We start from the raw sequence: 25732 nt of genomic DNA on the forward strand, positions 1-25732 counted from the left end.
GCTGTTATGCACAATGTACTGACAAGGGCAAAATCGAGAGAGTGCAGAATGAGTTCCAAAGACAAGGATGCTCAAAAGAAGCAAGTACTTCTGCAGATACTGGTAAACGTTCCATGCCAGGTCGCAAATCTGTCACGCTGATGGACTGGAATCAGTGTCTGTTCGGTCAAATGTCTTCACAGAAACAGAGGATCATTTCTGTAATGGCGTTGAAGAAGAGCCAGGAGATTCTGCAGGTTGCAGGATCTGATCGAAATCTGTCTGTTCGTCTTGCAGGTGTGAACGATCTCATAGCAGCTGAAGGCAAATATCACTTAGCTTGTTACAGTGGTTTCTCAAAGTCAGTAGCTAAAGCTAAAAAGGTAGCAAAGACATTGTTGCGAATTCTCGCCCACCGGCGTGCGGATGGCCACGTCACTCGAATCGCGACCGCGTCGCCCACCGGACAGACAATTCAGTCGTGACCCTCCGGGAACTATCGCCCGGAGCCAGTCACGGGTGGGCCTTTCGACCTCACCACAAACGTGCCAATCGGCCACTCGGGTAGGATTGGGTTGTTCGCCAAACTCGACCTACCTAAGTACCCACGCGGATGGTAAACCGGGCAATCGTACCTCGCCGCAGTTCGACTCTGGACACGAACCGCTGAAGCGGTCCATTCCGTGCTACAGTGATAACTGAGCGGTGTTATCGTCAACCTCGACGGTTCAGATTATTTACTGGGAGTTTTGCACCCACTACGAACCCTTTAAGTGAAGCAGGATGGAGGGTCAATGAAGAAAAGACGAAGCGAAATGGGAAAACAGTTTACACAAAGCACATTTATTTCCCGGCACACGGAAAGCACACATATACAGCCATACACAATCAAAAATGCACATATAGCAATTAAAACAAAAGCAACGACGACGCAGAGTTACTACCGACTACGCGCACACACGGCAACACTTATACAGTTCTACTTTACAGACGGCGCCAACACACATTTACTCAAAAGCAAAGGAAAGAAGCCACCCTCATAGACAAGGGGGCAGATGGGCCTGTAGGCCAATATGCGCGCGTGACCTGAAGGAGCGGCCAGGCCCGTGAGACCGGGGGGGGTCCTACCCGCGTCCTCGTGACATGTTGGCAGACGAGCCGCAGATGTGGCCGCGTGGCTGTGCCCCGACTCCGTGCTCCTTGGCGGGTTTCGTTGGCATGACGTTTGGAGTGTGGTGGGAACGGGCCTTGTTGCACTATCTCAGCGTGGGGGAAAGGGGGAATTGTTGATGCCCTGGGGGAGGGAGAATGGCTGGCTGGCTTGGGTCCCGCGACGAGCGATCCCACACCACGACCTCGTCGCCGACCGCCGTCCTTCTCGCCTCGGACCCGAGCTCCTTGCCTCTTCTCGCAACTCTTCTCAGCCGACTCCAGAACCCAACTCAATGACACACCGATGACTTCACCACTCGACTCGACTCGACTCATTCTTTCTGCCCTGATTCGCCTTGCGCTCGCCATTTTATAGGCTGACAGGAGCAGCTAATATGCAAATATCCGGATCACGATGACCTCGGGGGCGGAGCCACGCTCTCCAATTGGTCGGAGGAAAGGGGGCGTGAATCTCCCCTGATCCTAGAATCTGCATATATTGATTTCCTACAGACGCGCCTGGAGGCGGGGCCAAGCCGCTCCGCGCTTGCTAATTGGACGGAGAAAAAGTGGGCGTGTAGCGTTCCTCATCGGAATTTTCCTCGAAAAGGCCGCTATTTGCACTCGCGGCTCGGTGTGTATCGCTGAACGGGCCCAAGACAGCCCGACGCTCAGTGTTCACAGGTGGTGCGGGAATGGCCGTAGAAGGAGAGAGGTGAGGGTGGTGGAGGGTTTTCGGTGGTGGTTTGATGGTTATGGTACCATTTGGGAATGGCGGTGATGCGATGATGTGGGATTGAGTTGTGAAGGTAAAGGTCGTGGCTGTTGGCGTTGTTGTTGTTGTCCGAGGGTTGGAGCGTGGTTGGTTCAAAATAAAGATAGAACAGAAAAACGGCTATCTCAAAGCGTCACAGCCCGAATTAATCACATAAATTCCCTCTATACAACAGGTTTGGGGCTAACTACACATGTACTGAGAGATATCTCACCTACGGGCCCTGAATGGTGGTTTGCGAATTTCCACAGCCGTAACAACATTGATATCACCATTGCATGGCTGTGCAACGAGTTGCAACATTTCCCTCCCAAAGGATGTGTTCTCGAACTAGCTAAAGTTTGGGATCGTTACTGCATATTAGTTGGGGAAGCTAATGTCACCATCCCCCAATCATATGTAAGTCGTCGATCTTCCTTCAAGGAAAGTCTTATTGCCCGTACAGGAGATGTGTTTGACTTCATCGTTTTGCCAGATCTAACAGTGACAAATGACAGATGTCTACTTTTCCCTTCCAAGTACAAGCATGCACCTTTATCAGAAATGCCTGTTGCGGAATCGGATGATGACTTGTTGAAAATACCTGTATTCAAACCCGAGAGTGATATTTTCATGTCATTGGTGCATGTGGCATTGAAACTCCGTGGAGATATCTTGGCGCACCCAGGAAATACAGGTTTTGATATCAGTGACGAGAAGGCTGCAGATTGTGTTCCCGACTCACTGTATATGTTCCTGAGACTGCTGTATGAAGGTCCTTCGGTACTGGACAGCGAACCAGACAGCATCGATATTATTCCAGTAATAATCAAGGTGCTCAGTGTTGGTCAAGATATGGTGTTCGGTGTCAGTGGCGGAAAGAAGTGGACACCAAAACATATTGGACTAGGCAGTATGCTGCATCAGGCAACCAGATCAAATGAACTTCTTCAACTTTTCCATAGTGCTGGACACACCATAAGTTATGAATCAGTTTTGAAGTTAGACACATCTCTTGCTGAAAGTACACTCTTAACTATGCATCCTCAGACTGGTGCTGTCATTCCACCTAACTTGCTGAGAGATGAGTTTGTGCATTTCACAGCAGATAATATTGATATAAACGATGCTACACTGGATGGGAAGAAAACTTTTCGTGCGACGCAAGCTGCAGCATGGCAGAGAGGGCCGGCTCCTGACTTACTGTTAAGCAATCTCAAGCCATCCAATAAAACCAAGCTTGATGTCCCCACAGTTATGGATGAGTTGATTCCTGTCAGCATCATTGAAGGACATGCAGATGTTGCATTCCAAGAAGCTGTACAGAAAGATTGGTACACTGTCACCGAGGGTAAAAGTGATGCCGCTATCAGAGCACGAGCAACTGATATGGCCTTTGTCATTGAAAGGCAGGACAAAGCTACCAAACCTGGTTGGAGCGTGTTCAATCAAGCAAACAGCTCTGATGTTCATGAAGTGACTTCCATAGGTTACATGCCAATAATACAAGCACCTGCCCATGAACTGGACACACTCAATACTGTTGTTCAGAGATTTATTAATGTATCTTCATCACTTGGACAGAAACATATTGTGCTGACCGTAGACCAGGCACTGTAATGTAAACTGAATGCTTGACAATCACATCTGAAAACGAAGAATATGTTGCTGAATAAATTTCTTCCAATCATTGTATTCCTTGAATATATAATTTTAGAAATATATACCGTACATCGGTTTCTTTGCCCGGGAAGTAAACATACAATAAACCACACTCTTAGGTTCAAGATATTTTTTACATTTTTTTATGGTGATCAAATATGGGTGGAGAGGCATAGGACGATTACCAGATATTCATCACTACTTCTATACTATTTTGCGTTTACATGCATAGCAACGAACAATGATATGACATCAGATATCTCAAAAATCCAAATCATGATCCGATCGAAATAGCGGCTATCTTGATTCGCATTTTTCATGCCTTCACACGCAAATTTCAGACTGGTAACGTATTTTTTCGGTCTCCTCATACCTCAAATAAGTTAAAAACTCATGTTACCAACTTTCCCCTCAAAATGCCTACAGGAGTCTTAAAAAGAGACTTTTTCGATTTTCCGTCTCGTCTAATTGACCGTATCTTTGCTCTCCGTATCCTCACCGAATGCAGAGGTGAGTTTCGGCAGGAGCTGCTCACTGCCTTTGTTGATGTCTGCAAAGCGTTCGATTCAGTGAATCGGAATGCCCTCTGGAGGATTCTTGGTCTTTGTGAGGTGCCACCAAAACTGATCAATCGGATGTCTAAACTCTACTCTGGTACTGAGAGTGCTGTGAGGTGTAGTGATACCATCTCTGACTTATTTCCAGCTGTTACTGAAGGTCATCAGGGGTGTGTATTGGCCCCCACACTTTTCAGTGCTTGTAAGGACTAGATTCTGGGGAGGATGTCAGAGAGATCAAGCTGCAATGCATCATTTGGGAAAGTCAAGATCTCTGATCTTGATTTCGCAGATGATTCAGTCATCTTCGCAGAGACTCTGGATATCCTTTTCGGGGTCCCTCAAGGCACTAAATGAAGAGTCAGAGCCATTGGAATTATGGGTTTCCTGTGTCAAACCTCGATCCAGGCTTTCAATGACATCTTGGAAACTGCTATCTTGTCTGTACCGATTGGTGGTGAGGATATCTAGGTCATGCAGAGATTCACTTACCTTGGTAGTGATAGTCATGTCTCTACATGTTGCGAGTCAGAGGTCAACAGACGTCTGGGTCAGCCCTGGGGAGTCCTGGATTCACTGGATCATAGGGTGTGTCACTGTTGGTACCTTTGCAGGAGGATGAAAGCCTGAGTCTTTAAGTCCTTGGTGCTTCCAGTCTTTACTCTGCAGATGTGAGACTTGGACTCTAACCAAGTACCTGAGATTGAGACTGAACCCCTTTGGGACCAGGTCTCTTCGGAGAATACTTGGCAATCGCTGGTCAGACTTTGTGTCTCACGAGCAGTTGCTCAGAGAAGCTCAGATGAGATTTGTTACTTGTTTTGTCCATGACCATCAGCTGCAGCTGTATGATCATGTGGCTCCTTTTCCTGACGCTGATCCTACTCACCAGATTCTCTCAGCAAGGGAGCCTCGTGAGTGGAAGAAGCCATCAGGGCGACCATGTTCCTCGTGGTTGCAGCAGTTTGATCGGCATCTCAAGGAGATAAGGATGGGCCAGGCATCTGCCTGGGGATGGCCAGATGGAGGCCCCTGGGGTACCAGTGGAAAGTGGACACAGCGATGCGCTTCTCCGGCGCATGTTCCCACACCTGACCTGACCTGACATGGGTGAGGATGGTTTTGACCTTGAGGATGATGAAGATCTTCATCTTCCATTTTCTTGACTCGTTTTCATTCTGTGATTCTGATAAACCAAAGAAGATTAGGTTGTTTTTTCCATATATCCTTCTCTTCCAAGTCTTCTAAAAATGCAACCGTTCTTTGGTTACTTGCTCATCAAACTTCACCAATGGTTCAATGAGCTCTTGAAGTGCATCTTATAGCAAATATGTCTTTATCTCTCCAAACTTAACATGGACAAACAGGCCAGGTCCTGAGACAACACCCCATATTTCTCAAATCTTGCTTTTAAACTTTCAATAGTTGTGTCTAATATCCTGGTACGCACACCCACTTCAAAGTCTTTTCAAACCTCAGCAATTTGTTCATTTCGCAAACTTTCGCAAAGTTTGCAAATTCGCAAACTTCAGGGATCCATTTTCTCTTGCGGTCTTTTCTCCAGAAAGAACTGCAAGACAATGCGTGTCCAGAGTACCAATCATGTACTTTTATCAGATCAATTCTGTTTGCACGTATTGAGATAAAGGTGTTGTTCATTTGAAGATTATGCTTATTTCTTAAACGCAGTCATGCTTATTTCATACTTGAACCCTAAAAGTGTGTCTTTGTGATTTCTAGCTTGTGCTCACAATTCAGTTTTTTCTGATTCTTCAATCATGCCTTGGGAGAGAATCACATCAACATACATGGAACTTTGTGGATTTTCCAATGAACCAAATATTTCAGTCAGTGCTACATCCTTTGTCGACCCTCTTTCGCCAATGGTTTGTAGTCGGTGTTCACTGCTTTTTGACTGATCTGATCTCGTACATCTGTTCCATGATATAGTTCTCTTTAAAAAAAAAGCAATCCAATTCAACAGAGAAAAGAGTGAGGTCACCGCAATGGGTGATAGAGTTGCATCAATAATCACAAGATTTAATATACGCTCATACGAGCGAAGAACCCTTCCTGAGGGATGGGATAATTCCCCCAGAATTAAGGACGGGATGACTTTTAATATTTACAGTCCATATTTACTAGGAGTAGTGGCATCACATGTCCCAAAAATTTCTGCATTCCTTCTTCAACTTTCTGCATTCTGTCACTTCCTGTGTGTTTCTTCAACTCACATAATCTGCACACCTCTAATTTGGCATTCAACATTGTGAACCTATACTCATGCATTACATTTCATTTTTGCACAGTTTCTGCTTTATGTTTTAAAGTTAAATCAATCCTGTCTGATTGGGCTTATTCTGATGCGTTGCAACAATAAATAAATAAAAAACATCATTAAGTAATATCTCTCTTTTGGGCACAGACAGACAGCTTTATGAGGAAACGGACACATTACATTTCACACACAATGGGCATGGGTTCGGTGTGCTGCGCTCGGTGGAAACAAAATGGTGTCAAATTGCCAGTTATGCTACGAGGGGGACAGTAGATAATATTCGGACTCGAGTAATACTCAATCACTCAATCAAGCACGATTTACAAGCACATGCATGTTTTCTCCAGAATCTGTTCTGCCCCTGTTTCCCAGCCCTTCTCTTCTCCCCCTGCTTTCCAGCCATTCTCTTCGCCCAATGGGTCCTGGCCCTTCTCTTCTCTTCTCCCCCTGCGTACTGTTACGGATTTGGAAGCCATTTACACACAAACAGACAGCAGTCCCCAAGTTTAGTTATCTCGATAAGTATGTGTTTATAGTTAGGATCCCCGACCTGTGTCTCATGGGAATTGCATGTGTGCGCTGCGAGTTACTTTTTTAAGTCAGGGTTTTTGCAATACAAATCGAGCCTCCAGCCAACCTAAACCATCACTTCGCACATCGCGCCATTACACACGCGTGTCCAGCCACGTCGCCATCGAGATTTCCATCGCCTCAGATCGCGACTCCGCCCAGAAAGGCAGGGGTGTGCCCCTTGTCCAATCATGCACAGAGGGTGACTTTCCCATGACACCCCGGCCAATGAGGGTTGAGATTCCTACAGAGAGCGACTTTCCCATGACACCCCGGCCAATGAGGGTTGAGATTGCCACAGAGAGCGAACTTCCCACAACAATCGGCCAATGAGGGTGGAGATTGCGACATAGAGCGACTTTCCCACGACACCCCGACCAATGAGGGTGGAGATCGCCTCAGATGGCGATTTTCTCACCCCGGACAAGAAAGGAATAAAGGAACGCCAGGCTGGGGAGCGTTGGTCGTCTTGGGGGTCGCGGGTCTTGGTGCTGGCTGGTTCGTCTGGTCCTGGGTCATCATCCTCTCTGGTCTTCTCCTTGGTCTTGGTTCGTTGGTGCATGGCTGGTTGGAGAGCGCGGTCCCTGGTGCTTGGTGCGGCGACGAAGGTGTGGGTTCGAGTCCCCCCCCCACCCCCCCGAACCAGCTCCTCTCGACCAGACCGCACGAGGCGGAAAGGTGCCCGACCGAATTCTTACCCTCAGCTCGCCTTCCCTCCCAAGCTGAAGGGTCAAATAAAGGCCGTGGCCACCATTTCTTTTGGGTGTGTGCGTGTGTGTCTGTGGGCCCAGTCTATAAGTAGCAGTTGTCTAAGTGCCTTGTACATTGTAAATTGCATTTCTGATAGTCGGTTTAACTCAGATCTTTTTGTGCTCCCCTGCCCCATTATAAATAAACCCCCAATTGTTCAATGTACCAGCTCGTTGTTGTGCTTTCTATTATTGACCCAGCACGGTTCATGCTTGAGAACCAGTAAGCCGTTGGTGCCGTAAGTTGTCATTGGGACTGGCGCGGCTCTAGTCACTCCGCTCAGTTACGCCGGATCCGAGTCGGTACCTGCGACTCGGTTCGGACAGAGTCGGCCGAGGGTGTGATTTCCCCGGTAATTTGATGACATGGGTATTTAGGTATATTGAAATTTGGCTATTGTCCCTATCCCACGCCGTCAGAGAATTGGCGATCACGGTCCGCGAAGGGACCCGTGAACTCTCGGACTTATCCGAGAGTCACAACCTAAATTCCGGGTGTTCGGTGGGAGACGGCTCTCCTGCTCCACCTGGCGGCCCTTCCTCGCCACCGACCCACGGCCCACAACAGTACCAGCCCTTCTCTTCTCCCCATGCTTTCCAGCCCTTAACTTCTCTTCTCCACCGGCGTCCCAGTCCTTCTCTTCTCCCCATGTTTCCCGGCCCTTCTCTTCTCCCCATGCTTCCAAGCCCTTCTCTTCTCCCACTGCGTCCCGACCCTTGTCTTCTCTTCTCCCACTGCGTCCCGGCTCTTCTCTTCTCTTCTCCCACTGCGTCCCGGCCCTTCTCTTCTCCCCCTGCGTCCCGGCTCTTCTCTTCTCTTCTCCCACTGCGTCCCGGCTCTTCTCTTCTCTTCTCCCACTGCGTCCCGGCCCTTCTCTTCTCCCACTGCGTCCCGGCCCTTCTCTTCTCCCCATGTTTCCCGGCCCTTCTCTTCTCCCCATGCTTCCCAGCCCTTCTCTTCTCCCAATGCGTCCCGACCCTTGTCTTCTCTTCTCCCACTGCGTCCCGGCCCTTCTCTTCTCCCCCTGCGTCCCGGCTCTTCTCTTCTCTTCTCCCACTGCGTCCCGGCCCTTCTCTTCTCCCACTGCGTCCCGGCCCTTCTCTTCTCCCACTGCGTCCCGGCCCTTCTCTTCTCCCCCTGCGTCCCGGCTCTTCTCTTCTCTTCTCCCACTGCGTCCCGGCCCTTCTCTTCTCCCACTGCGTCCCGGCCCTTCTCTTCTCCCACTGCGTCCCGGCCCTTCTCTTCTCCCACTGCGTCCCGGCTCTTCTCTTCTCTTCTCCCACTGCGTCCCGGTCCTTCTCTTCTCCCCATGTTTCCCGGCCCTTCTCTTCTCCCCATGCTTCCCAGCCCTTCTCTTCTCCCACTGCGTCCCGACCCTTGTCTTCTCTTCTCCCACTGCGTCCCGGCTCTTCTCTTCTCTTCTCCCACTGCGTCCCGGCCCTTCTCTTCTCCCCTTGCGTCCCGGCTCTTCTCTTCTCTTCTCCCACTGCGTCCCGGCCCTTCTCTTCTCCAACTGCGTCCCGGCCCTTCTCTTCTCCCACTGCGTCCCGGCCCTTCTCTTCTCCCACTGCGTCCCGGCTCTTCTCTTCTCCCACTGCGTCCCGGCTCTTCTCTTCTCTTCTCCCACTGCGTCCTGGCCCTTCTCTTCTCCCACTGCGTCCCGGCCCTTCTCTTCTCCCACTGCGTCCCGGCCCTTCTCTTCTCCCACTGCGTCCCGGCTCTTCTCTTCTCCCACTGCGTCCCGGCTCTTCTCTTCTCTTCTCCCACTGCGTCCTGGCCCTTATCTTCTCCCCCTGCGTCTCGGCCTTTTTCTTCCCCCCCTGCGTCTTGGCCTTTTTCTTCTCCCCCTGTGTCTCGGCCTTTTTCTTCTCCCCCTGCATCCCGGCCCTTATCTTCTCTTCTCCAACGGCGTTCTGGTCCTTCTCTTCTCTTCTCTCACTGCGTCTCGGCCTTTTTATTCTCCCCTGCATCCCGGCCCTTCTCTTCTCCCCCTTATGAATCCTGGTGGACAGGTTGGATGTGTGACGAGAATGAATCGATTCGATTTTGGTGAAGATCTGGATCCGCATCGGGATACGAGAATTTTTATTTATTTTTAAAGTGATTCTTCGATCACCATGGAGAGGAGAGATCTAGCCATGGGCCCAAAAGCCATGGGATACCAAATGTAAACTGTTCAACCAGGTGGAGGTATGCGCTCTCCCGAGTGCCGTTGTACAGTGGTAACTATCCTGGAATTCCTTTGACTCGTGAACAGTACACGTCCATAGTTTAATGGGTTAAATTAGGTAAAACTTGGTGTCCGATTTCGACGAGGTAAATGGTCAGACATTGTCATTGTGACGCAATTTCGGTTTGCAATGACCTGTTTGTTTGTTTGTTTGTTATTTTCCCATCGTTTTCATTTCCCTATTAAACGTCCTGTTGATCCCCAAAATGTTCTCACTTTTTTGGAGGTTTTTGCAGAGGTTGCCAAATCGAGGAACGCACACTCGCATCGAAGCGATATAGCTTGGGTTCGAATCCCGACGCAGCTATAAACTGTCATTCCGGCGTTTCACAGGCAGGGTGATTCATCAATGAGTGCACCTTCCCTCGGACGGACGTTAAGCCGGTTGTCCCGTCTGCCGGAATGAGTTGGTGGACATTATAGATCCCACAGTGTCCTTCGCGAAGAGTATCGGAAAGCTCTCGCCGGCGCCATGAAAAAAAATACAATTTCCTGCTACAACCTATAGAGGGCACTGCTTCAGCGGCACAGTCTTGATCCAGCAATGATGCCAAAGAGCAGCCACAGGAACGTGAGGCCACCCAGTCGGGTGGATCCTCACTTCCGGCAACACTTCAACGTGAAGGATTTCACGGAACCTTTCACACCGAAACGCTCCAGGATTCCGAACAAAAACAACAACAACACCTTGGGCTCACTGACAGCACGTGCTGTTAATTAAAAAAAAAAAATTATGATTAAAGCACAGCGGAGATAAGTGGCATATATAGATCGATTTGAAAATATAAAAACCAAACTAAACCTCGGCCAACTCAAGTTTCATTTCTTCGTATAACACCTTTTTTTTTTACTGAACGGTGAAAACACCTGAGTTTTTGGAGGTGGTGCGCATGCGAAGTTGAGCTGAACCTGCGTTCCAAAACAACAACAACAACAACAACAACAACAACAACAACAACAACAACAACAACAACAACAACAACAACAACAACAACAACAACAACCGAAGAACGACGAGCGGTTCCGTATTTAATTAATTAATTAATTAATTTTTTTTACGTAACGACAGATCTGCCCAGAGATCAAATGGCGGAGAACGATTTGTCGTGGGATGAAGAAGCCTTGGCTGCAGGAGGGGAACGATCGGAAGTGCTGGAGGAACCTGCGAGTGACGATCCCATGGAGAGAGTCTTACTTGAGCCGTACAACTACTTATTACAGCTACCCGGTAAAATTACACGCTGTCATATCTACCATTGAGTTGGCTGCTTTGAGTGAAAAACTACCATTGAGCGGCGGCTTTGAGTGAAAAACCACCAATGAGTGGCTGATTTGAGTGAAAAACTACCTTTGAGTGAAAACTACCATTGAGTGGCTGCTTTGAGTAAAAACTACCATTGAGTGGCTGCTTTGAGTAAAAACTACCATTGAGTGGCTGCTTTGAGTAAAAACTACCATTGAGTGGCTGCTTTGAGTAAAAACTACCATTGAGTGGCTGCTTTGAGTGAAAACTACCATTGAGCGGCTGATTTGAGTTAAAACTACCATTGAGCGGCTGATTTGAGTGAAAACTACCATTGAGCGGCTGATTTGAGTGAAAACTACCATTGAGCGGCTGATTTGAGTGAAAACTACCATTGAGTGGCTGCTTTGAGTGAAAAACTACCATTGAGTGAAAACTACCATTGAGCGGCTGATTTGAGTGAAAAATTACCATTGAGTGAAAACTACCATTGAGCGGCTGATTTGAGTGAAAAGCTACCATTGAGTGAAAACTACCATTGAGCGGCTGATTTGAGTGAAAAACTACCATTGAGTGGCTGCTTTGAGTGAAAACTACCATTGAGCGGCTGCTTTGAGTAAAAAACCAACATTGAGCGGCTGATTTGAGTGAAAACTACCAATGAGCGGCTGATTTGAGTGAAAAACTACCATTGAGTGGCTGCTTTGAGTGAAAACTGCCATTGAGCGGCTGATTTGAGTGAAAACTACCATTGAGTGGCTGCTTTGAGTGAAAACTACCATTGAGTGGCTGCTTTGAGTGAAAACTACCATTGAGTGGCTGCTTTGAGTGAAAACTACCATTGAGTGGCTGCTTTGAGTGAAAACTACCATTGAGTGGCTGCTTTGAGTGAAAACTACCATTGAGTGGCTGCTTTGAGTGAAAACTACCATTGAGTGGCTGCTTTGAGTGAAAACTACCATTGAGTGGCTGCTTTGAGTGAAAACTACCATTGAGCGGCTGCTTTGAGTGAAAACTACCATTGAGCGGCTGCTTTGAGTGAAAACTACCATTGAGCGGCTGCTTTGAATGAAAAACCACCATTGAGCGGCGGCTTTGAGTGAAAAACCACCAATGAGTGGCTGATTTGAGTGAAAAACTACCATTGAGTGGCTGCTTTGAGTAAAAACTACCATTGAGTGGCTGCTTTGAGTAAAAACTACCATTGAGTGGCTGCTTTGAGTAAAAACTACCATTGAGTGGCTGCTTTGAGTAAAAACTACCATTGAGTGGCTGCTTTGAGTAAAAACTACCATTGAGTGGCTGCTTTGAGTGAAAACCACCATTGAGCGGCTGCTTTGAGTGAAAACTACCATTTAGCGGCTGCTTTGAGTGAAACTACCATTTAGCGGCTGCTTTGAGTGAAAACTGCCATTGAGTGGCTGCTTTGAGTGAAAATTACCATTGAGTGGCTGCTTTGAGTGAAAACTACTATTGAGTGGCTGCTTTGAGTGAAAACTACCATTGAGTGGCTGCCTTGAGAGAGAACTGCCATTCAGTGGCTGCTTTGAGTGGAAAATAACTTGGTTTACACAAGTTGGATCAGTATACCAAAGGTGAATCTTTAATTTCGTATATCCAGAGGAAGAACTTTGAATGATTCACTGCATCTGATGCATCACTGCATCAGCGGCATAGCCGCGTCCCAACCAATGATGCAACCAGCAGCCACAGGCTGCACTGGAGAGAGAGAAAGACTGAGAGAGAGAGACTGAAACAGAAGCCCGAAGCAATTCTTCTTCTACACAACTTGACATTCCAAAGAATGGGAGGGTGAGACATTTGGCAATTCAACTACAGGAATAGCTGATAAGCATTCGGCGAAAGAACTCAGAAATGCGAAAACATGTCCACTTTGGGTGGAGGGAGAGAATGACATAATCATGGCAAAAGTTGTAGTGTTGTCAACTAGGTCACAGTGTTTCATAGTAAGACATTCCTTTTGTCAATATGAAGGTCAAAAGACTCTTGGGTAAAGGGAAACATTGCTGACAGCCAATTTGACTATTGCACAAAAATTAAATATATAAAGTACCAGCAACAATTATAATTGAGAGTACTTGAATATTATTATTTTTCTTCCAAATCCCCCCTGCCCCCTTTTCTTTCCATATCAGGAAAAATTTGAAAAATCATATTACACCTGATCAACATACCCCGTTCCTTGAGAAGAAAAGATATCTGTTCCACAAGTTCAATCAATAATGGAAGGGAGTGCTCATAGGAAAAGAATGCTGGATGACAGCCATTTCAATCGTGTCCCAGCCAGGTTAGTGAGTGCGTTTCCATTTAAGAGTGAATTTTTATAAGATAGGCCCAAAATGGTAACATTTGAACATTGATGTCTTCAGGTATTTTAACATTTTTTATCCCAGGTTGTGTGTGGTCTAAAACTCAGCAAGGCAAATTTTTGATGTAATTGACCCATTCCCCGTCGTTTGGGCCACACCCAAAGTTTGGAGATTTTGACACCTTTGAAATTTTTTTCCATTTTCAAAGTGAATTATTTCGAATAACCATCAGTTGCCCAAGGAAATTCCTTTACAAACTTATTTTATGGTTTGGGCACTAAAATATTTTGAACAAAAATCTTTCGGTTCTGGATGGTTATGGATAATTGTGCCACCGATAATCCCTTTCGTCAAACATTCACTTCAGACTTTCTCTGGCCATATTTTTAATAACCATCAAGGTCCCATGGATTTTATTAGTGCATAAGATAGTACACGTACTGTATTATCCTCTGAAAGTGAAACATTCATGGGACCTTGGTGGTTATGGCAGTCAGAGGGGTCTCAAGACCACTTTGGGCTATATGAAGCCCTTTTTCGAGCCACACCCACTCCCATAACCATCCTAATATTTTGAAACTAATATTATCAAATGAAAGTTCCATATCTACAATTACAAAACCAATAGTGAAATCCATGGGACTTTTTAAAAACAAAGAATAAAACAGGTCCATAGTTGCCTTGTTTGACAGATAATGTACATTGCGATGTACATATAATGTACAGGTATATGTACACGACATGTACATGGTCTGCCTCTATCACCAATTTCCATCACTGACTACAGAAGTCCACTATATTCCATTGCTGATTCTATTTGAAACTGTAAAATATGTATGTATCATGAAATAAATGCTGTTTTGAGCTAATTTTGTCTTTTGTATACATTTTTTATCTTGAAACCACATAATTATGAGATGCAAGGTGATTTCTTTCATTTGTATTTGCCACCTTACATGCCTTTTTTCCCATCATGCCATTTATAATTTCCTTTTCTTGTCTTGGCAAGATGAAAGAATATGTAACAAATGAAAGCTGAATTTATACCCCCCCAATCCTTATATATCATACCTGGTAAGTTACAATTTCCCACATTTGTCTGCTTATAAATTGGTAAAAGTTTATCTGGGATTAGCAGTTTTGAAATCCAGCATCAATTCAATCCAAGATACCATGTGTTTACTGTCTGTTCCTATGTGAAATCAGCATAGTTCTATCATTAGGCATTATGAATGTTGGTCATACTAATGCCATGGTGTCAGGGATAGCATGACTGAGTCGAGTTCATGTTTAGTTGATTTATTTATATTTTGGCTTGTTGAATGAAAGCCAGTAAAAAATGGGGTGATTTGAACATTGCTTCCTGCTGTTCATGTTCAGTCCATTCTGAAAAAACAGGCTAAATAAAAGGTTTCATTCCTTCATTTGTGTGGAAAGGAATTATTCATTTGGCCCAGTGCACCAGAGATCGAAGAACACCCAATTTCAACAGTTCTGTGCAAGATGCATCCGCCAACGGTTATCAACAATCGATGCCAGCTGATCTTCCAAAAGAAAGATAATGAAGATGCCAAGGCGTACATCAAACGTTTAGCATAGAAAAAATGTGGACAGATTCCCATGGACCATCCTAAAAATACTCTGTTTCTTATAAACCATCCCACCCAAGAGTTACAAAAATTGTATCTAAATATTTCATAGATTTTCTTCAAAGTTTTCAGGTAAATAAAAGATTCACATCGAGAAAACATTTTTCTACCTATACTATCTCGGCCACATTCAAAACAGCATGGGGTTAAAGGAAACAAACAGATTTTTAGTATGGATGGCCCAAAAACAGATGACATTTAGTGAAAGTACTTTACTCTTGAATCAGCAATGGAATATAGTGGACTTCTGTAGCAAGTGATGGAATTTGGTGACAGAAGCAGACCATGTACATGTCGTGTACATATACCTGTACATTATATGTACATCGATATGTACATTATCTGTCAAACAAGGCAACTTTGTACCTGTTTTATTCTTTGTTTTTAAAAGGTCCCATGGATTTTACGATTGGTTTTGTTATTGTAGATATGGAGCTTTCATTTGATAATATTAGTTTCAAAATATTAGGATGGTTATGGGAGTGGGTGTGGCTCGAAAAAGGGCTTCGTATAGCCCGAAGTGGTCTTGAGACCCCCTGTACTGCCATAACCACCAAGGTCCCGTGAATGTTTTACTTTTGGAGGATAGTACCGTACTTGTCCTATCTTATGCACTAATAAAATCCATGGGACCTTGATGGTTATTAAAAATATAGCCAGAGAAAATCTGAAGTGAATGTTTGCCGAAAGGGATGAGAGGTGGCGCCCACTCTCCATAACCATCCAGATCCCATGATTTTTGAACAAAATATTTTAGTACCCAAATCATATGATAAGTTTGTAAAGGAATTTCCTTGGGCAACTGATGGTTATTCTAAATAATTCACTTTGAAAATGGAAAAAAATTTCAAGGGTGTTAAAATCTCCAAACTTTGGGTGTGGCTCAAATGGTGGGGAATGGGTCAATCACATCAAGAATTTGGCTTTCTGAGTTTTAGACCATACACAACCGAGGATAAAAATTTGAAAAATATCTGAATACATCAATGTTCATGGGTGGGCCTATCTTGTAAAAATTCACTCTTAATTTATGACCTGTTCATTATCTGGTGTCACAAATCGAAAAGACGTGCTACCCGAGGCCAAAAGATAAGCAGGTCAGGGTGTAGATAGAGCTGCAACCAACGGGAAACACAGTTTTGACACTCCTTGAGCTGCAGAGAAGGTAGATCTTGGCAGGTACGAGCTTGGGCCTGACACTGGGTTGAAGGAGACTAAAAGGACTCAAGATGTGACTCAGAGATCCAGCCCCAGCAGAGTTTGGGGCCTCGTAGCAGCAGTTCGTGCAATCGGGTTTAATTCACCAAGCGAGCTGTGCACATTGGAGGCAGCCACGATGGCTGCACGAGCCCCACCCGCACCATTGTACACGTGTTGCAGATGACTCGCCGTGTGGACCTTCAGGGCCTTCGTTGTGTATTATGTGACCACAGCAAGTTCACGATGTATCTGCAGAGCAGCAATTTGCGAGTGTGGTTGGGGACATTCCTCTAGGCATGCAACGGCGACGTTAAGTCTTTGCCTTGCTCTGGTTTGGCTTGTCCAACCTTCTCTTCAGTCGGTTTTTTTTCTTTTTTTCTCTCTTTCTTTAACATGCTCATCTTATCACCTCAGGAAAGGGGACGTGTCATGATCACGTGTTGAATGGCCAATCACTCAAATGTGGGTTCTCCCCATCGTCCAATCTTTCGGTGGAAGTTCTTCCAAAGCTTCATTGGACGAAATCGTACGCTGCATAATTCAACTGCTCTCAACACTCCGAAACAAACAAAAATCAAGGTTAAGCATCTAACGTACATTTCTTGTTATATCAAAATTTTACCCTTTCCTTTCCTTACCCCCCCCCAACCTAAACGACATGCTAAAACATATGTATATATATATATATATATATATATATATATATATATATATATATATACATATATATATATATACATATATATATATATATATCTCAGTTGTATGTACACTCAAAAACATTCATCTCATTTGCTATTTCCATGTAGAAAGGGCAGCAGTATTTATCATGGTTCCAATTTGCAATCAAGAATTATTTTCACCATCCTTCAAAAATCCCTTCTTGTCAAGAAAAATATTCCATCATCTGTACAATAATTATGAAAGTTAGCTCCTTCTTCTACAATTTTCATTCACAAGCAGTTCCAGAGCTACTATCATTATTTATTTATTTATTTCCAGCTAACTTAGCACTTCTGTGCTAATGAAAGATGGTCAAGTCAGTGTTAGAAATACCTCAACTTACTGAAGTAAATGTGCAAGAAGTACCACTTAATCAAAAACCATGCACCTGTCCAATTAATCAGGAAACAAATAAAATGGATAATATTTTAATTGGCTTGTGGCATCATCACAGTATTTTCAACTCGAGGGGGAGCACTCAGGAGAGTGCAAAACCTCCGCCGCCAATACTGCTGGGTCACTCAAGTGAACCTTATATCTTATTCATTAAATATGATGTCAATAGTGCTGACAGAGTTATAGTTCTTTTCTCCAACATTTTTTTTTTGGGGGGGGGGGGGGTTTGGAAATCACTTAAAACATGTAGAAATGCAAAAACAAGAAATCGAAATTTTGTTGAAAAAAGTTTCAAAAAATTTTTTTTTTCTCTAACAATTTTTTTGGGGGGGGGGTTGGTAATCACTTAAAACGTGTAGAAATGCAAAAAAAAAAATTTCTCTAAATTTTCTTTTTGGGGAGGGGGTGAGAAATCACTTAAAACATGTAGAAAAGCAAAAAAAATTTTTCTCTAACAATTTTTTTTTTTGGGGGGGGTGTAACAACTTTTTGGGGGGGGTTGGAAATCACTTAAAACGTAGAAATGCAAAAAAAAAATTCTTTTTTTGGGGGGAGGGTAACAATTTTTTGGGGGGGGTTGGAAATCACTTAAAACATGTAGAAATGCCAAAAAAAAATTTTCTCCAACAATTTTTTTTTGGGGGGGGGGTCCAAGTCCAAAATTTAATGGCATGATCCTTGGACCATACCTAACCCCCCCCCCCCACCAAGTTTCGTCGAAATCCGTCGAGGAGTTTTTCCGTAATCCTGTTCACAAACAAACAAACAAACTAGCCAGAATTTCGTTCATAGAACGAAAAATCTTGCCGAACAGAAGCACGTGAAGCGCAAACTGAAACAAATACTTGTGACACATTGATCAGAGTCTATCGCTCGGCCTATAGAGACTTGTGGAAAGTCTATTGATAATGATCTAAAGATTAATCTTAAGATTGAAAAACTACCAATAATATATGGATGCTAGAGAACGTTCTGTTATCGCAGGAAGCATTTTTGGTTCCTTGACAAATTACAGATCTGGAAAGCGCTCATCAAGGGCTTTCATATGAAGTATTACTCGATATGGTACCTAACAATTGAAAAATTGACCTTGGGGTCAAAACATTTCGACCTCAGGAGCTAACCATGAAGGTCAAGGCCGATCTCCACCAAAAACTTATCAGCTGAGCACTAAACCATATGCTACATTCCTACAAAGATTTGAGAAGATGCGATCAAAATTACTCCCAAAATTAGGGTTTCGTTGAACTCCATGATTTACCACAAAGTGACCTTGACCTTGACGATTATGTGTGCTGAAGGGTATTCCAATAATACTATGATATGTGTAACCACAAGAGATTTCAATGAGAATTGTCTAAGAACTGAGGAAATAAAATGTTCATGAAAAATCCGTTTTTTCGTCATGACGTCATCAAATGACGTCATAGCGTCAACCTTGTTACAGATCTGGAAAGCGCTCATCAAGGGCTTTCATATGAGGTATTACTCGATTATGGTAACTAAGATTTGAAAAATTGACCTTGGGGTCAAAACATTTCGACCTCAGGCGCTAACCATGAAGGTCAAGGCCGATCTCCACCAAAAACTTATCAGCTGAGCGCTAAACCATATGCTACATTCCTACAAAGTTTTGAGAAGATTCAATCAAAATTACTCCCAAAATTAGGGTTTCGTTGAACTCCATGATTTACCACAAAGTGACCTTGACCTTGACCTTGACCATTATGTGTGCTGAAGGGTATTCCAATAATACTATGATATGTGTAACCACAAGAAATTTCAATGAGAATTGCGCTCTACAGAGTGATTTAAAGGCGAAAAATAGGCGACGACAAACACTTTTATGAAACAAGGTGACAAACAAACAAATAAATAAACAAACAAACTAACTTACCGACCGATACAATCTTTCCGAAAATTTCGGCAAGATTAACAAACAGAAAGGGGTGAAAACAGTAACCTCCATCCATCTTCGAAGATGGCGGAGGTTAATAATATAATTCTTACACTCTGATCAATTTAACATTCATTTCACATTCTCATGCCTTCTGTACTCGGCATGATTCTTGTTTATCCTTTTTTCTTTTCTGTTTTTTGTCTTTCCACAAAATATGGAGGCATTTACAATACATGGTACAATCCCTAATTCCATTAAATACCATGCTGATTTCCTCATATATTGATTTTCCATTTCAGTTAACTTATGATTCCTAATATATAATGTTGACCAATCTGTCGATCAATTTAATAACAGAGACCCTCTTTCAATATTACGTTTCAGTACCTCAACTTAATATATTATCTTGATTCAATTTCCAGCAACTTTTTTCTCCCCTCAATTAATAGATCAACAAGGTCCATAGCTGCAGTGATTAATAATATATCAATCAATCAATACAAGTTCTCAATAACCAATGGTGTACCTTACTTTGATATAACCAATCATTCACATGTGTCCCAAGTTACTGGTTTTTAATCATATTGCTGTTCCAAAAGTGCATACACTACGAGACTGATTTGATAAAGGTTTCTCAATTTGTAATTCCAAAACAAAACTTGATACTAATCATAACCAAAAGAAACATGATGGTTCGAATACCATTATGAATTGTAATGGAGAAAAAGACACAATGAACACAAAAATCTTGTGCCTTCAGTGCTCTCAATGAGTTCCTTTTCTTTTTCTTTTTTTATGAGATGAGTCTGAAAGTAATTAACGAAGTTACCATGCACAACTTCCATTGGTTACAAACTGTTCCCCATGTTAATGCATGTGACAACAAACCCAGTGCATGCAAACATTATCACGAGTATCACTTGTTGGTCCTATTGACCATAAGAGTATCCCCATCATTACTATGCAGGTCAAAGCACACTGGTAATTCAAAGCGAGGTTGTTATAATTACATTAATTAACAGGAGTAATTAAAAAAGTAGCATGGCTATCATTGTAGTCATAGGGTGATTCTTTTGGAAGTCTTTCTCGGGCTCTCAGCTCTGCAAACTCCCTCATAGTAAGAGTTCCACGCTGCTCAGCCTTGACATCGAGTTGCCGAGCTGCGGACCACACTTTGGCTGCAGGGTGTCCATTTGGAAACATTTGGGAACAAAACTTGCCAATATGGTTAAGAAATACAAAATTTCTCCAAACAGTTTAAACACTATCAAATGCTAATATTGTTTCATCGATCTGATGAGCATCCATTTCTTTCATGGTCAATGGAGCTGAAGAATCTCAAAAAAAAAAACCTGCAACCAACGTTTCTCATCATTATTCTGAATTCCATTAACATTTTAAATCTCTGACATTGTCCATCTTTTATTCTTTTCTTTCTCACCAATACAGTAAAATGCTGTGATATCACAACACACATACTCTAGCCATCTTCTCACTTGCTCTGACCTTTTTAAATACAAATCCATTCCTTTATCAAAACAAATAAATACAGTTTAAACCTCTGTTTTTAAACAGGTGTACAAAAATTGTCAAATAATTTGTCAAGGTTGAGTCACCAGGTGAATGGCACTCCAAATTGCCTCTCAAAACACTCCATCCATACATGTAGCTATCTTGGTGGAACCTTCACCATCTTTTCCCCAAATAATGTTTAACCTTGCTGTGGGGAAAGCATGGCAGGATTTCAACCTGCTGTTAGCACCCAAGTCATGACACCTGCTGTTAGCACTCAACTGGTCCCTCTTTTCCTGATTGGCTACTCCAGATGACCATTATGTTCAAACTCCACTTTTGGAGTGCATTATTTATCCAATTTCGCTTAAACAGCTTTATGGTTTATCAGTGTGACAATAAACAAAATTGTTGTCCAATTAAGTCTGATCCATGAATTAACCTTGTGAATAGAGGCACATATAAAGCCACCAGAGATGTTTTTCTTTCTACTCTTCGTGCAGGCAATTGACCTTGGCAGAAAAGCTTGCAGATCAAAAGGCTTTTTTTATTTTGCTAAGTGTGCAGCTTAGTAGTATAGGGTGAATATACTGATTCTGGCTCACTTTCCCCCATGTTAATGAATGGGGGATTCTCAGCGATTCATATTTTTTTCCCAACCTGTTGAATTCTCTGCTGTTGAAATATCTAAAACATGTAAGTGAATGGAGATTTTTCAAAGAAAAAGAAGCACTTTTTTCAAATAACCAATGCATATTATTTAGCTCACTCATTGAACCTATAAAGATTTGTTCATTTTCAAATTCCTTCAATAGTTTACTTTTCTTTGCACAATAATCCCCATCTAAAATATTTAAAAATAAAACATTTGAATCTTTATATTTTTCAAGATACCCCTTTTGTGTCATTATGAAATGATATACTTCTCTTAATGCTCTCATCTGACTACCTCCTGAGTTGCATATAATTTTGAGATTGTAGTAAATTATTTTTCCATTGTTCAATTGATAACCATCAAAGTTTTCAGTCCATTAAAGGATTTTTTTTCTTTACATCCTCTAACTTACTAGTTTTTTCTTGATGAAAATTTCGTTTAATTCATATGTGAATCTGTGCTTAAAACCATTTTATCCTCCAACTTTTTTCACTTAATAAATACAATGTTTCAAGACACAAAAGACAAGTTTCAATCAATCTCTTCATTTGTTAAAGATACTGAGAAATATGTCAAGGATGTAAAATTAAACAAAGATAAATATAACAACTATTGGATAAAAACAATTATGGCGAATAATATGAGTTCTTCAATTTCCTTCAGTGGAAGGGCTTTTTTAGTATACCTGGAAGAACCTCAATTAAAGTATCTCTAACAAAAGTTTCTCCTCTCCTTCTGGCAATATATTCAAAACTAGAAAAAGCAATGAAACAAGAAAAAGTTTCAAAAAATAAAAACCTTATGGATGAAGCTTTAGAAAGAAAAGATAAGACCATCTGTAATATGCAAGGAGAAATTTGTATTTTTATCAACAACCCTAAAGATGTAAATCCTGATGAAATAAAGGATGTTAATATTCAGGTGAAATGGCATTTCGTTCAATAGTAGTTAAGGATCATTTTTAAATTACCTTTAATATAAAAAAATGTTGTAGTTGAATCTGGTAATGAAAAAAAAGTATATAGATATCACTGGTAATGTTGTTTCTACGAATTCAATATGAGTCAATATTGAACTGAAGATTATGAGAGTGATTTATGATAGTTATGAAAGTAATTTTATAGATGATTCCGAAGATGAATTTTAGTTTGAGTAAAGTTTTACTTTATAAATATGCTAGATTTTGAGCCTCTTGAATTCTCTGATTCTCCATATGACAAATTTGAGAATTGTCCTGCATGTGATAGAGTGGGATTAAACACAGAGTCAAAAGCCTATAAACAATGTTTATTCTGTGATTATCTTGTAATTAACGATAATATAAAAATATAAAAAGGAAAATAATTCTTTTAGATTTACACCAAAAATGAATTACTTTACAAGACTGATTAGAGAAATGAATGTAAAGTATGAGGGCGATCACACACCTTTGCTTACAAGGGAAGAAATTGAACGCATGAAAGAAATGTTCAAAGGATTGTTGTTATATATTATTCACGATTGTCATTTTCAGGGAAATATCAACACAAGATATTGCATAAATAAAATAATGGATTATCTTGAAATTAAAACTGAACTTAGGATAAAATATAGAGTTTCTAAAAAAGCCAATATTAAATTAAATAACCTGTTTTCCAAATATATAAATGAATCATTTTTTACCCATTTGGGAAAATAAGATAAAATTTAACAACCATCAAAATCTTCCAAATTCATTAAGATGTCTCATAGTTGGTTCAAGCAGATGTGGAAAAACGTGCTTACTTTTAAAGATGCTCCTGACTCCCAACTTTTTAGATTATGATAATTTAATAATTTTCACAAAGTCGAGTTTTCAACCAGAGTATCAACTACTCTTTCAAGGTTTTAATGCTCGTCTTCAAAAAGAAGATATAATCGATTTATTTAAACTTCAAAAAAACCTAAATGATAATAACATTGAAGATATAATACAACTATTTTGTGATACACAGAGATGTAAAAAGAAATCAAAACCGATAACTTGTATTCTTAGTGATAATACGGATGATATACCGTCTGACCAAGATTTGGATAAATCAAAAAAGAACGTCATTATCTTTGATGATTGTGTTAATGAGAGAAACCAAACGGTAATGGACAGCTACTACACAAGAGGGAGACATTCTTTTTGTAATTGTATTTATCTTAGTCAATCATACTTTCAACTTCCTCGTCGTTCCATCAGAAACAATGCTAATACTTTTATTTTATTCAAGTTAAATTCAATAGATATAAACAATTTTTTGAGAGATAATTGTTCTACATTATGTAGTAAAAAGGAATTTGGGGATTACATGACGCACACGACTGAAAAATATAAATATATTGTTGTGAAACAAGATGAGATATTAAATGATATTTTCCAATAAATAAATGGATGTGAAAGAAAGAGCAAGAAGATTTAAGGAACATCAAGAGTTGGTTTCAAAAGTTGTAAAACAACAGGAAGACTTCTTCTTCCTCTTTCGGCTTGCTCCCGTTTGGGGTCGCCACAGCGGATCAACCGTCTCCATTTCGCTCTATCCTCCACATCTTCCATTGACACTCCAACCACCTGCATGTCCGCCCTCACCATATCCATGAACCTCTTCTTTGGACTTCCTCTTCTCCTCCTGCCTGGCGGCTCCATCTTCAACATCCTTCTCCCGATATACTCCGCTTCCCTCCTGTGCACATGTCCAAACCATCTCAATCTCGCCTCTCTCACTTTGTCTCCAAACCGTCCTACCAGCGCTGTCCCTCTAATGTACTCATTTCTTATCCTATCCATCCTCGTCACTTCCAACGAGAATCGCAGCATCTTTAACTCTGCCACCTCCAGCTCTGCTTCCTGTCTTTTTGTTAGTGCCACCGCCTCCAAACCATACAACATAGCTGGTCTCACTACCGTCTTATATACTTTCCCCTTCACTCTTGCAGCTATCCTTCTGTCACAAATCACTGCTGCAACTCTTCTCCACCCACTCCATCCTGCCTGCACTCTCTTTTTCACTTCTCTCCCACACTCTCCGTTACTTTGGACAGTTGATCCCAAGTATTTAAACCCATCCACCTTCCCCACCTCAACTCCTTGCAATCGCACCATACCACCACCCTCCCTCTCATTTACGCACATGTACTCCGTCTTACTCCGACTGACTATCATTCCCCTTCTCTCCAGTGCGTACCTCCACCGCTTGAGGCTCGCCTCAGCCTGCTCCCTACTCTCCCTACAGATCATGATGTCATCCGCGAACATCATAGTCCATGGGGACTCCAGTCTGATCTCGTCCGTCAACCTGTCCATCACCATTGCAAACAGGAAAGGGCTCAGAGTCGATCCTTGGTGCAATCCCACTTTTACCTTAAACCGGTCCGTCATTCCTACCACACACCTCACCGCTGTCACACTGTCCTCATACATATCCTGCACAATCCTCACATACTTCTCCACCACTCCCGACTTCCTCATACAATGCCACAACTCCTTTCTTGGCACCCTATCATAAGCTTTCTCTAAATCCACAAACACACAATGTAACTCCTTCTGGCCTTCCCTATACTTCTCCATCAACATTCTCAAAGCAAACATTGCATCAGTAGTGCTCTTTCCTGGCATAAACCCATATTTCTGCTCACAGATCGTCACCTCTCCTCTCAACCTAGCTTCCACTACTCTTTCCCACAACTTCATGGTGTGGCTTAACAACTTTATCCCTCTATAATTTCCACAGCTCTGCACATCACCCTTATTCTTGAAAATCGGAACCAGTACATTTAATCTCCACTCCTCCGGCATCCTCTCACTTTCCAAGACTTTATTAAACAATCTGGTTAACAACCCCACTGCCATCTCTCCTAAGCACTTCCATGCCTCCACTGGTATACCATCTGGGCCAACCGCCTTTCCACTTTTCATCTTCTTCATAGCAGTCCTCACTTCATCCTTACTGATCCACCCCACTTCCAGATTCACTATCTCCACCTCTTCCAACCTTCTCTCTCTCTCATTTTCTTCATTCATCAGCTCCTCAAAGTACTCCATCCACCTCCTCAACACACTCTCCTCGCTCGTCAGCACATTCCCATTTGCGTCCTTTATCACCCTAACCTGCAGCACATCCTTCCCAGCTCGGTCCCTCTGTCTTGCCAATCGGTATAAATCCTTTTCCCCTTCTTTTGTATCCAACTT

At 42.5% G+C, this 25732-nt stretch overlaps 1 pseudogene across 1 annotated transcript in view; it reads left to right on the forward strand.

The window, feature by feature from the left end:
• Positions 1-10953: 10953 nt before the first annotated feature.
• LOC147032118 (geranylgeranyl pyrophosphate synthase-like) overlaps positions 10954-25732 on the forward strand; it is a 47926-nt pseudogene continuing 33147 nt past the window's right edge. Inside the window, exon 1 of the transcript XR_015055040.1 lies at positions 10954-11160. The product of XR_015055040.1 is annotated as a geranylgeranyl pyrophosphate synthase-like (transcript). The remainder of the gene's footprint in view (positions 11161-25732) is intronic.

Source organism: Eptatretus burgeri, chromosome 2, assembly GCF_056783735.1.
Source record: "Eptatretus burgeri isolate ZD-2024b chromosome 2, Ebu_testis_v1, whole genome shotgun sequence".
Lineage (NCBI taxonomy): Eukaryota > Metazoa > Chordata > Myxini > Myxiniformes > Myxinidae > Eptatretus > Eptatretus burgeri.